A 12,437-nucleotide genomic window follows, 5' to 3' on the forward strand; every position below is an offset into this window, starting at 1 on the left:
TGGAATTAAATTGGAAATCAATCACTGAAAGATAGCTGAAAAATCCCTACTTGGAAAGAAACCAAATATTATTAAATAACCCATGTATAATTAGAATTTTTTTGAACTGAACGTTAATGGAAACACAACATACTAAAATTTGTGGATGCAGATTAAGCAGCATTTAGAGGGAAATGTGTGCCTCAAATATTTAATTTAAAAGAAAAAATCTAAACTTCCACCTTAAAAATCTATGCAAAAAAAAGAGTACATTAAAAACATAACAAGTAGGATGAAAGAGGTAATAAAAGAGTAGAGATCAATGAAATAAAAAATAGATAACCATTAGAAAACAAACAAAAGGATATCAAACTACAAAGTCACTGTAATTGAAACAGCCTGGTACTGGCACAAGAACAGGCATATAGACCAATGGAACAAAACAGAGAGACCCCAGAAATCAACCAACGCCATTATGGTCAATTAGTTTTGACAAAGGAGGCAAGAGCACACAATGAAGTAAAGATAGTCTCTTCAATAAATGGTGTTGGGGAAATTGGTGTTCTATGAAGTCTTAAAGCATAACCGCAAACCTGCACAGACCAATTTAAGACATACCTGTAAAGTGTAAAGGGATAATGAACATGGTGAGCAATCAGCGTCCCTGATTTGGAATGGAGCAGGAATATACAGATGGGCACCCTTTTGGTTGGCTTTTCAGGCTTCCCTAGACCCCAAGATCCATACTACTGTGGCATGGGAGCAGACAGAGCCTATGGCAGGGTATTGTGGAGGCTCACTCCTGGGTCTGCTTGTACACAGCATTAAGATCTCAGGACAAATGATGAGGTCATGCCAGATGGACCTTATGAAGGAATCAACATGAGAAATTATCTCTGGGTGGCCCATTTCATCTTGTACCAAGTATGTGAAGACTTCGGAGTGATAGCAATCTTTGATCCCATGCCCATTCCTGGAAACTGGAATGGTGCAGACTGCCACACCAATTTTAGCATCAAGGCCATGCAAGAGGAGACCGATCTGAAGTACATTGAGGAGTCCATCGAGAGGCTGAGCAAGTGGCACCAGTACCACATCCGAGCCTGAGATCAATACCAAGGGGGTCCAGGACAATGCCCAGTGGCTGGCTAATTGGATTCAACAAAACCTCCAACATCAAGGACTTCTCGGCCATCGTGGGCACTGCAGCATTAGCATCGGCACCCCAGGCTGTGGGCCAGGAGAAGGGTCACTTTGAAGACCGGTGCCCTCTGCCAGCTGTGACTCCTTCACAGTGACATAAGCCCTCATCTGCACATGTCTTCTCAATGAAACTGGCAATGAGCCCTTCAGTACAAAAACTAAGTGGACTAAACTTGCAGCCATCAAACAATTCCCTTCCAATTAATTCTTCATCCCGCTCCCACTCTTGCCCCTCTCTCAATATCATAGCAGCTGTAACTCAAAGGGTGGAATATCAAGGTCTTTTTTTATTTCTCCTGCCCAGTTAATATCTCTTGCTCTCTTTGGCAAAGGGAGGGAAAGTACCTTTTTCTTCTTCAAGGTAGCTGAAGGGGTAGGGTGATGGGCTTACTCTGTGATTAAGTTAGAAGTTCCTCTTGGTGGGAAGTTCCATTTCTTAAAAGGTTATATAGAAACTTGCCCTGGCTGGTTTGGTTCAGTGTTTAGAGCATAGGCCCACAGACCAAAGAGTCACAGGTTCAAGGGCAGTACCTCAGTTGCAAGGTCCCCAGCCCCAGTAGGAGCTCGTGCAGAAGTCAATCAAGCTATATGTCTCTCTCACATCAATGTTTCTCTCTCTCTCTTCCCCTCCTCCCTCCCTATCATTCTCTCTAGAAATCAATAGAGAAAATATCCTCAGGTGAGGATTTTTTTAAGGTTATAATCAGCTTTCTAATTAAAATGAGAATTAGGAAAGTGTGGGAGTCAGGAAGATACCCTCTTACCCTGTTGTGCTTCTCTGGCCTATGGCTAAATGTCCTCATTGGAAGACAAGCTCAGTGTAAAGGGATGGGATGGATATCCCTACCTTAGAAGAGAAAGTTCTCATTGCTAGTCCTCCATTTATAACACAAATCATAGTATTTTTATATTTAAATACAAAAACAGAGAGAGAAAATGGTGGCAGAATAGGCGGACATGTCCCAAGCCAGCCTTGTTCCAGAGCAGATAGAACGAGCAACTAAATCAAATAATATCCACTCCGAATTGGCGAAGTAGACACAGCTGGTGAGGCAATTCACAGCCCGGAAGGGCAGAGGAGAGTGGTAAAATCAGGGATCTGGACGGGAGAGAACTGCGAGACCTCTGAGCCCAGAGGGTCAGAAGGAAGCTGAACAGCACCGAGGCCACGTCACTTGGGACAGACGTATCATCTGACTGTGGAAAGGAGGTCTGTAGGACTACTGGCAGCAGGGGATTCTATATCTAAGTACACAGCCAGCGAGAGACTGATCCAAGAGGGGGGGCAGCCTGGACAGCTGCCCAAACCACGCCGTGCGGGGAGTGGGGGGGGGGGGGGCTCACAATGGTGCAGCTCTTTCCCCTCTTTTTGGTCTTTGCTTTTATTCGCTAAACCTAGTTCATAGGACGTTTCAAATACAAACACTCACCCATGGCTGAGGTGCAGGTGGAGGTGTGGACTTGTGGAGTCTGGGGAGAGGCTGGGGAGAGGAGAGGGCTGGGGAGAGGTGGCCTCGAGTTTGGCGCTGAGTCATACCTGAAGTGCCGGACCTAGGCACCCATTTTCTCCTGAAGAAATATCCCCTCCCTGCAGTCTCCAGGCAACCAATACAGCCACACCCAGACTACACCCTGAGTGGTACAAGGGATACCAAAAAAAATCTGAATAGTCCCTGAGAGTCCTCAGTACCAGCAACAGGAAACTGAGAAGCGGCAGACAGTAAAGAAGAGTGGGATCTTAAACCAGCCCTCAAGGGGAATTAAAAATTGGCAGAAAGGAATGACACTTCACTTTTTCATTTTTATTTTTATATTTTATTTTTTTATTATTTTGTTATCCCTTTTTTATTTATTTTCCTTTTTCTTTTGTTTCTTTACTTTCTATTTCTTTTCACATTATTTTTTCATCATTCTAATTTTTTATTTTATCCTATTTTTTAATTAAATTTTTTAATTTTTATTATTATGTTTTTTTCTTCTCTCTCTGTCTTCTTATCCACTCATCCTCTTTCTACTTTCTCTATACTGAACTGAGGTCCTCCCATATTCATCCAATTCCTTAACCTTACTTTCTGTATATAAGCTCGGCCTCTACAGATTCTGCCCTCACCTTCTTTACTGGGTATTTGGTGTTTGTATGTTTTGGTTTATCTGTTTGTTCTCTGGTGTTTTCTCCCCCCATATATATTTTTTTCTTTTTTCTTCCTTTTTCTACTTTTTCTTTTCTCTCATACCATTTTTCTTCCTTCGATATCATTTGTGCACTCTTTTCTCTCCCCTAATTCTCTTTTCTATGGTGGTCACTTTTATTGGGGTTATCAGTGTCATAAGTACATTCGTGTTTTGTTTCCTTTGTGTCGTGTTTTGACGAGTTGCATTTTATCCTGTTTGGCCAATGTGGTAGAGAGCGAGCAATATAACCAGACACCTAGAGAGGAGACTCCAACCAAGAATGGGTCAATAACACTCCAGACCGAACCACAAAGGCAGGAAGAAGGCAGCAGTGAGGGAGAGAGTGTGAGCGAGTTAGGGAGCAGAAGAGGAGTGTGTGGACATGTGGTGTGTGTGTGTGTGTGTGTGTGTGTGTGTGTGTGTGTGTGTGGCACGGTTAGATCCCACAGGACCTTTGGGGGCAGGCTGACTGGGCTCGCCTAACCAGGCAGCCTCTGCTACCAATGCAAACAGTCCCAGAGGGGCTGGCTCTTCTGCAGAGGCCATGCTTTTTTGAAAAGGAGTGCTGCTGTGACTGGGATTCCAGCCTCACCTCCACCAAAGGTGCCCTCAGATAATACCCTGGACTCTACAGCCACCCCCGCCAGGGACCTGCTGCCTCGGGTATGGAGCCACGGTCACCGAGACTCCAGCCACCCCGGCCACAGGTTCCTGTGAGTTGCAAAGCACGCTCCACTCTGGCTGGCCCAACGCTTTAGCCCAGGGCACCATGACCATGTGAGCAGCAGCCACATGAGCAGCCCATCCCAATCTGAGGAGCAGCAGCAAGCCCAAGTCCAAGGAGCGGCTGCCTCACGCAGCCTGCCCCCGTCCGAGGAGCAACAGCCCCATGAGCAGCCCATCCCAGTCCGAGGAGCAGCAGCCACATGCAGCCTACTCCTGTCTGAGGGGTGACAGCCGCAAGAGCAGCCCACCCCCACTCGAGGAGCAGCAGCAATGCAAGCAGCCCGCCCCCGTCCAAGGAGCAGCCTGCCCCCATCCTAGGAGCAGCAGCGTCACAAAGAGCCTGCCCCTGCCAGCCAGAGGAGCGACCACTGCTGTGAGCAGCACCCACCAGAGGAGCTGCCACCAACTATGGAGCAGCTGCTGCAACAACCGCCCAAGGAACAGCTGCCGCCTGAGGAGCCGTGGCCACCCAAGGAGCAGCCCCTGCATGACTCAATACCTAGATCCTTCAGTGAGAACAAAAATGGGGAGACAAAGACACCCCCAAAGAAAAGAAAAGGAGGTAGAAAAGCAGCTAAGTGAAACAGAGGCATGCAGTATGTCAGAAAAAGAATTCAGACTAAGGATCATACAGTTCATAAACTGGATGGATGAAAAAAAATCAACAACTTATATAAGAATCAAGAAAAAATAAAGAGCAATATAGCTGCAATAAAAAACAAAAAAACACTATGGAAAGTTTCAACATTAGACTAGAAGTGGAGGACCGAATTAGCAAATTAGAAGACAGGGAAGGAAAACACACCCAAACTGAACTGCAATTGGAGAAAAAAATTAAAAGGAGGAGAGCCTAAAGGAGCTTTGGGACAACGTGAAATGAAGCAACATACGAATAATAGGGGTGCCAGAACAACAGGAAGAGGAACAAGGGTTAGAAAACCTATTTGAGGAAATAATATCAGAAAACTTCCCTGATGTGGGGAAGAAAAAAGTCCCACAAGCATAGATAGTCGCAAACAAGATGAACCTGAAAAGACCCACACGAAGAAATGTCATGATCACGATGGCAAATGTTCAGGACAAAGGGAGAATCTTAAAGGCTGCAAAAGAGAGACAGAAAGTTACATACAAGGGATCTCCCATTAGATTATCAAATGATTTCTCAACAGAAACACATCAGGCCAGAAAAGAATGGAAGGAAATTTACGAAGTGATGCAAAGCAAGGGACTGATCCAAGAATACTCTATCCAGCAAGGCTATCATTCAAAATCGAAGGAGCAATCAGGAGCTTCACAGACAAAAAAGGGCCAAGGGAGTTTATCACCACCAAGCTAGCAATGCAAGAAATGCTAAAAGGACTGCTGTAAGGAGAAAAAAAGGGGGGAAGGGGAGGAAGGAACACAGGCACCAAAAATAAAAATGGCTACAAACAAATACCTTTCAATAATAACTTTAAATGTAAATGGACTAAATGCTCCAATCAAAAGATATCGAGTGGCTGAATGGATAAAAAGACATAACCCATATATATGCTGTCTAAAAGAGACCCATCTCAGAACAAGAGACTCACACAGACTGAAAGTGAAGGGATAGAAAAATATCTTCCAGGCAAATGGAAATGAGAAAAAAAAATGGGTAACAATACTTAATCTGACAAAATAGACCTCAAAATGAAGGCCATAACAAGAGATAAGGAAGGCCACTTCATAATACTAAAAGGATCAATACCACAAGAGAATATAACTCTGGTGAACATATATATGCACCCAATGCAGGAGCACTCAAATACATAAAAAGCTTCTGGAAGATATCAAGGGAGAGATCAACATCAATATTATCATAGTAGTAGGCTTTAATACTCCACTGACAACCCTGGATAAATCCTCCAGAAAAAAAAATCAGCAACGAAACAGCAATCCTAAATAACTCACTATATCAGATGGACTTAATTGACATCATCAGAACATTTCACCCCAAAGCTACAGAATACACATTCTTCTCAAGTGCACATGGACATTTTCAAAGATAGACCACATTTTGAGTCACAGGCAAAGTCTTTCCAAAATCAAGAAGATTGAAATCATACCAAGCATCTTCTCAGACCACAATGGCATAATATTAGAAATCACCTATAATAAAAGCAATCAAAAAAATTCAAACACTTGGAGGCTGAATAGCATGCTATTAAACAATGATTGGGTTACCAAAGTAAACAAAGAAAAAAATAAAAACATCCTGGAAGTGAATGACAATGAAAACACAACAATCCAAAATCTATGGGACAGATTGAAAGCAATCCTGAAAGGAAAGTTTATAGCTCTACAGACCTACTTCAAAAAACAAGAAAAAATGGTCATAAATCATCTAACTCTACAACTAAAGAAAAGCCCAGAGTGAGCAGAAGGAAGGAGATAATAAAGATCAGAGCAGAAATAAATGACATAGAGACAAACAACAACAACAACAATACAAAAGATCAATGAAACCAAGAGCTGGTTCTTTGAAAGGATAAACAAGATTGATGGACCTCTAGCCAAGCTCACTAAGAAGCAAAGAGAGAGGACCCAAATAAGCAAAATCAGAAATGAAAGAGGCAAAATAACAACAGTCTCCACAGAAATACAAAGGATTATTGAAAAATACTATGAACAACTGTATTCCAACAAACTAGACAACTTAGAGAAAATGGACATATTCCTAGAAAAATACAACCTTCCAAAACTCAATGAGGAAGAATCTAAAAATCTCAATAGGCCGATAACTATGGAGGAAATTGAAGCAGTCATCAAAAACCTTCCAGCAAACAAAAGCCCAGGGCCAGACAGCTTCACAGGGGAGTTTTACCAAGCATTCAAGGAAGAGCTAAAACATATCCTTCTCAGACTATTCCAAAAAATTTAAGAGGAAGGAACACTTCCAAGCTCATTCTATGAAGCCAACATTACCCTAATACCAAAACCAGATAAAGACAACACAATGAAAGAATTACAGGCCAATATCTCTCATGAACATAGATGCCAAAATCCTCAACAAAATTGTAGCAAATAGGATCCAGCAGAACATCAGAAAGTTCATACACCATAACCAAGTAGGATTTATCCTGGGGATGCAAGGAGGTGCAATATCTGCAAATCAATAAACGTGATACATCACATAAACAAATTGAGAGATAAAAATCACATAGTCATATCAATTGATGCAGAAAAAGCATTTGACAAAATCCAACACCCTTTCTTGATAAAAACACTCAGCAAGGTGGGAATAGAAGGATCATACCTCAACATAATAAAAGCCTTATATGACAAATCTACAGCCAACATCATACTCACTGGGCGAAAACTAAAACCATTTCACCTAAGAACAGGAATGAGACAGGGATGCCCACTTTCACCACTCCTGTTTGACATATTACTGGAAGTGCTAGCCATAGCAATTAGACAAGCAGAAGAAATAAAAGGTATCCAAATTGAAAAGAAGACGTAAAACTGTCATTCACAAATGACATGATACTGTACAAAGAAAACCCTAAAGACTCCATCAAAAAATTATTAGATTTAATAAATGAATTCAGCAATGTAGCAGGATACAAAATTAATGCCAAGAAATCTATGGCATTTTTATACATCAAAAGTGAATTTATAGAAAGAGATTTAAAAAACAATCCCAGGGAGAACCAAGATGGCGGCATAGGTTAACGCCGGAGTTTGCTGCTTTGAACAACTACTTCAAAAGTGAAACTAAAACACGGAACGGACATCACCCAGAACCACAGGAACGCTGGCTGAGTGGAAGTCCTACAACTAGGAGGAAAGAGAAACGCACACGGACACTCAGAGGAGGCGCAGTGCTGAAGTCAAATTCTGAGGTGCGGAGTGCGCGGAGCAGGCTGGCGGCGGAGGGCGCGGTTGTTGTTTTCAATCAGGAGGGAGTCGCAGACTCTGAGCACCAGATCCGGGCGAGTCTTTAGGGACCCAGACTCAAACGGGAGAAGCGGGACTGTCTGGCTTCGGTCAGAGCGAGTGCAGCTTTCTCTCCCAGCTTTGCAGCGGGTGCTGGGACTCAGAGAGGCAGAGCCCCTGGGGACAGGACTGAGAGCCGCCATAACTGCTCTCTCTGGCCCACCCTGTTGATCCTGTGCGACCCGCCCCGCCCAAGCCCTGCACAGAGGCATTTGCCGGATAGCCTCAGGCAAAGGCTAGATTAGCACCTCCCTAGAGGACAGAAGTTCTCTCTCTGCTGACACAGCTGATTCTCATAGCCACTTGGCCTGGAGGTCAAACCCTCCCTGGAATTAGCTACAACAATCAAGATTTAACTATAAGACTGCGAACAAAGACCACTAGGGGGTGCACCAAGGAAGCATAACAAAATGCGGAGACAAAGAAACAGGACAAAATTGTCAATGGAAGATATAGAGTTCCGAACCACACTTTTAAGGTCTCTCAAGAACTGTTTAGAAGCTGTCGATAAACTTAATGAGATCTACACGAAAACTAATAAGACCCTCGATCTTATATTGGGGAACCAACGAGAAATTAAGCATACACGGACTGAAATAACGAATATTATACAGACGCCCGACAGCAGACCAGAGGAGCGCAAGAATCAAGTCAATGATTTGAAATGCGAGGAAGCAAAAAACACCCGACCGGAAAAGCAAAATGAAAAAAGAATCCAAAAATGCGAGGATAGTGTAAGGAGCCTCTGGGACAGCTTCAAGCGTACCAACATCAGAATTATAGGGGTGCCAGAAGATGAGAGAGAGCAAGATATTGAAAACGTATTTGAAGAAATAATGACAGAAAACTTCCCCCACCTGGTGAAAGAAATGGACTTACAGGTCCAAGAAGCGCGGAGAACCCCAAACAAAAGGAATCCACAGAGGACCACACCAAGACACATCATAATTAAAATGCCAAGAGCAAAAGATAAAGAGAGAATCTTAAAAACAGCAAGAGAAAGAAACTCAGTTACCTACAAGGGAATACCCATACGACTGTCAGCTGATTTCTCAACAGAAACTTTGCAGGCCAGAAGGGAGTGGCAAGAAATATTCAAAGTGATGAATACCAAGAACCTACAACCAAGATTACTTTATCCAGCAAAGCTATCATTCAGAATTGAAGGTCAGATAAAGAGCTTCACAGATAAGGAAAAGCTAAAGGAGTTCATCACCACCAAACCAGGATTATATGAAATGCTGAAAGGTATCCTTTAAGAAGAGGAAGAGGAAGAAAAAGGTAAAGATACACATTATGAACAACAAATATGCATCTATCAACAAGTGAATCTAAGAATCAAGTGAATTAATAATCTGATGAACAGAATGAACTGTTGATTATAATAGAATCAGGGACATAGAAAGGGAATGGACTGACTATTCTTGGGGGGGAAAGGGGTGTGGGAGATGTGGGAAGAGACTGGACAAAAATCGTGCACCTATGGATGAGGACAGTGGGTGGGGAGTGAGGGCGGAGGGTGGGGCGGGAACTGGGAGGAGGGGAGTTATGGGGGGGAAAAAAAAGAGGAACAAATGTAATAATCTGAACAATAAAGATTTAATTAAAAAATAAAAAAAAAGAAAAAAAAAAAAACAATCCCATTTACCATTGCACCAAAAAAATTAAGGTACCTAGGAATAAACTTAACTAGGGAGGTAAAAGACCTGTACTCAGAAAACTACAGGACATTGCAAAAAGAGTTAGAGGAAGACATAAACAGATGGAAGAATATACCGTGTTCATGGAATGGTAGAATCAACATCATTAAAATGTCCATACTACCCAACGCAATCTATAGATTCAATGCACTCCCCCATTAAAATACCAATGGCATATTTCACAGATCGAACAAACTCTCCAAAAATTCATTTGGAATAAAGAAAGACCCCAAATAGCTGCAGCAATCCTGAGAAAGAAGAACAAAGCAGGTGGGATCTCAATACCAGATATTAAGCTGTATTACAAAGCCACTATTCTCAAATCTGCCTGGTACTGGCAGAAGAACAGACATATAGACTAATAGAATAAAATAGAATAGAATAGAGATCCCAGAAATCGACCCAAACCACTATACTCAATTAATATTTTACAAAGGAGGCATGAAGATACAATGGAGTCAAGACAGTCTCTTCAATAAATGGTGTTGGGAAAATTGGACAGATAGCTGCAAAAAAAATGAAACTAGACCACCAACTTGCACCATACACAAAAATAAACTCAAAATGGATAAAGGACTTAAGATGGGAAACCATAAAAATAGAAGAATTCATAGGAAGCAAAATATCAGACATATGCTAAAGCAATAGTTTCACCGATACATCTCTTAAGGCAATGGAAACTAAAGAGAAAATAAACAAATGGGATTTCATCAAAATAAAAAGCTTCTGCACAGCAAAAGAAACCATCAACAAAACAATAATAAAGCCCGATTGCATGGGAGAACATATTTGCCAATGTTATCAATGATAAGGGAATAATCTCCAACATTTACAGGGAACTTATACAACTTGACAAAAGGAAGATAAACAACCCAATCAAAATATGGAAAATGGACCTAAATAGATACTTTTCGAAAGAGGACATAAGCCAAGAGACATATGAAAACATGCTCAAAGTCACTAATCATCCAAGAGATGCAAATCAAAATGACAATGAGGTACCATCTCACACCTGTCAGAATGGCTATCATCAACAAATGACAAGTGCTGGCGAGGATGCGGAGAAAAAGGAACCCTTCTGCACTGCTGGTGGGAATGCAGACTGGTGCAGCCACTGTGGAGAACAGTATGGAGTTTCCTCAGAAAAGTAAAAATGGAACTCCCATTAGACCCAGTGATCCCAATTCTATGAATATGTCCCAAGAAACTAGAAACACCAATCAGAAAGGATATATGCACTCCTGTGTTCCTAGCAGCACAATTTACCATAGCTAAGATTTGGAAACAGCCTAAGAGCCCTTCAGTAGATGAGTGGATTAAAAAACTGTGGTACATCTACATAATGGAATACTACACTGCGGTAAAAAAGAAGGAATTCTTACCATTTGCAACAGCATGGATGGAACTGGAGAGCATGATGCTAAGTGAAATAAGCCTGTCGGAAAAAGATAAATATCACATGATCTCTCTCATTTGTGGAATATAATGAACAACATAAACTGATGAACAAAAACAGATCCAGAGACAGAAAAGCATCAATCAGACCGTCAAACCTCAGAGGGAAGGTAAGGGAGAGTGGGGGTAAGCGGGAGAGATAACCAAAGGACTTATATGCATGCATATAAGCCTAACCAATGGGCACAGACACCAGGGGGGTGAGGGCATGAGTGGAGGGTTTGGGGGGACAACCGGGTGATAGGGACACATATGTAATACCTTAATCAATAAAGAAAAATAAATAAATGCAAAAACCAAAAAATGTGTGTGTGTATGTCCGTGTGTGTGCGTGTGCCTGCACATGCATAGATATATGTACTTTTTATAAAAGAGAAAATCCATTCTGTCACCAGGAGCCAAATTTGAGGCAAATAGTCTTTTTAGAAATAAGGCTCCCCTTTTGAGTGGGGAGTGAGGGTGGTGGTGCTTGAAAAGTTTGCTGTTAGGGGCTGTTAAACCCTCACTACCATTTAAGGGTTTCTCTGTGCCCTACCCACTCATCTGGAGAGGGTGGTCAGCCAATAGGAAGAAGCACACTTTAGCAGCAGCTGTCACCTGAGCCTTGTAGCTTTGGTAAAGACTTGTATGCATTAGGGTTTAGAAATATGAGTTGGCTGGCCAACTTGAGTATGTATGTTACTGACAAGGGGGTATTGGATTATCTTCTGGGAGACTAGCATGTCACTAAAGCAGGCCTTTAGATATATATTTTTTTAATTTAAAGCAAAAGAAGTTTAGATTTTAATCATATTTGTAGAAGTTTGAAGTCTTTGTTTTACAGAATTGCTTGATTGCTTCAACTGTCTCCTTCCCATCTCTGCTCTTAGAGGAGAGGAGCACAGGACTGGTGTTGAGCATTTGTAATTTTGCATCCTGGTGACTGTTCTGAGTGTGAAATATTCCTTTCACTTGTTAAAATTCTGAGGAATTATTTTTTCTTTCATAAGAAAAAACAAACATCCCCTTCCACCATCACCCAAAAAAAACAGCAATGCCTAGAAAGACAAAAACGCCAGGGATTCCATGCCCTAAGTCAGTGGTCAGCAAACTGCAGCTCGCGAGCACATGCAGCTCTTTGGCCCCTTGAGTGTGGCTCTTCCACAAAATACCACGTGCGGGCGCGCATGTACAGTGCGAGTGAAACTTCGTGGCCCATCCGCAGAAGTCAGTATTTTGTGGAAGAGCCACACTCAAGGAGCC

General features: G+C 42.1%; 1 pseudogene; it reads left to right on the forward strand.

The window, feature by feature from the left end:
* Positions 1 to 520: 520 nt before the first annotated feature.
* LOC132226643 (glutamine synthetase-like) lies at positions 521 to 1,387 on the forward strand (annotated as a pseudogene).
* The last annotated feature ends 11,050 nt before the right edge of the window (positions 1,388 to 12,437 follow it).

This window comes from Myotis daubentonii, chromosome 2, assembly GCF_963259705.1.
Source record: "Myotis daubentonii chromosome 2, mMyoDau2.1, whole genome shotgun sequence".
NCBI lineage: Eukaryota > Metazoa > Chordata > Mammalia > Chiroptera > Vespertilionidae > Myotis > Myotis daubentonii.